This window comes from Neltuma alba, unplaced genomic scaffold (genome assembly GCF_004799145.2).
Source record: "Neltuma alba isolate B1F8T4 unplaced genomic scaffold, ASM479914v2 tig00011067_pilon, whole genome shotgun sequence".
NCBI lineage: Eukaryota > Viridiplantae > Streptophyta > Magnoliopsida > Fabales > Fabaceae > Neltuma > Neltuma alba.
The window spans coordinates 148,040-150,109 of NW_021635810.1; positions in this window are offsets into that span (position 1 = coordinate 148,040).

Below are 2,070 nucleotides of genomic sequence, written 5' to 3' on the forward strand. Positions count from 1 at the left end.
AAACTATTCTTCTAAAAGTAACTTATGCTGTGGAGGGAAGGGAGTATTTTGTAATTTGAGGATTTGGCCTAAAGTTGTGCGTGTATTACTGATATAAAATCCATCATTGTGGAAGCATATCCGTTTCAGCCTTTTAGGTTGCTGGAGAGCATCAGTAAATGCGCTTAACCAGTCCTAGAGACTTTTCCACAACATGTTTGGTAATCTATGATTTCTCACCACTTTTATAAAAGCTCATTTTACCTTTTCCCCATATTATTATCATTGTGGCCATCATCATCATGCACTACTGGCCCATTCACCATCGGGACCAGGGATCAGGGACCAAAAAAAAAACCAGAGAGAAAAGAAAAGAAAAGAATAGTAGGAGCATACTCAAATCTAAAATTCTTAACATATTGGATTTAACAATTAAATGTATAGCTTAAGAGATAAAGAAACATAATTAAAGATAGAGGAAAAGAATTAAATTCTCACGATATTTTAATATTAAAATCATTTTTATTCACCTATATAAAAATAATCATTGTTATTTACCAATAGGCTTTGGTTCAAGCAAAAAGATTTTGGCTACTTAAATACAAAGTCTTGAGTTTGAGTTTGTTTGAATGCAGAAAACACATTTGGGAGACTTGTTTCCAATTTGACTCGATAATACTTGAATCTATCTTAATTAGAAAAAGATCATTTTTACTCATAAATGAACAATATATTGGTACAGACAATCATAATGCAATGAATTGGAAGGAGATGCCTTTTAATTCTTTATAAATTTTTAACGTGTGTAGTATATATTTCTTATTGGCATTGCTGGCAAAAAAATCTGTTACTAGTATTACTTAAATTAATAAATAAATTTGAAGTAAATTGTTTCCAATAAAGTGGAAGGAGGATGCCTTTTAATTATATTCATTGATGAAAAAATAAAGCGAGGTGGAAGAGGGATTTTTTGTTTTCATATGCACACACATACATACATGGGCCTATTTTCTTTATTTTTTTTTAATTTTCTATAGAGTACTCCCTTTGGTTTCTAATATAAGAAATCAATTAAAAGAAATTTTTAATTTAAAATACTACCTTCGGTCCTAATTACAAAAGCTGATTGATTAATTTGAGAAGATTAAGAAAATAAGTTAAGTTAGTTATTTGTAATAAATAGATGTTGTCTTTTCTAAAATATCCTTACTAATCAAATATATTAGCTAGAACTGTCATTATTAGAAGAACTATATTAGGAAAAATATATAAATAGGAGAGACAAAATGGATTAGGATCTTATATTTAAGACCAAAATAAAAGTCAAACAAAATCTTATATTAAAAACCGCAGGTAGTATAAGAGATTGACGGGATAATTAATACTCCTCCGGTCCTTAATATAAGACCTATTTAATTAATTTGATTAGATTAAGGAAATTAGGTAAGTTAGTTAATTATAAGAAATGTGACATGTTTTTCCTAAAATATCACAATCATCTTTCTTAATACCCTATCTTTCTCTTCTACTTGATTATGGTTGAGGGAGTATCCATAGGTGTAATTTAGAGAAAACTGATAAATATGATAAATGGGTCTTATATTAGAACCAAAACTAATATTAGAACCAAAACTAACTTAATAATTAGATTATATATTAAGTACCGGGGGAGTAATAAATTTTCACTTTTCACCCTCGTTACAAGAAAGTGATAGTTTTAAATGCAGGAGAGATGAGATTCAATCGCATTATTTGATATTATTTGATGAGAGTAAAATATGCAGTGCTAGCCAAAAAAAAAATGTAGTACTCATTCCGGTCCTATATATAAGTTTTATTTTTAGAGAGAGATCTGATCCAAAATATAAACTTTATTTTTGAGTTTTTCTGAGCATTTATTATTATTTTTTCTAGTTTACACTTAGTTGACTGTATTTAATACTCCCTTTCTCTCAATAATATTATCCCACATATTCTCTTTGATTATTTTTTTTATTGCCTCTCTCATTTATTCTTTTAATAAATAAGGACAAATTTGGAGGAAAAATATATTTCTAACTTATTTATTATTTTTAACTAATTTCAAGTGAT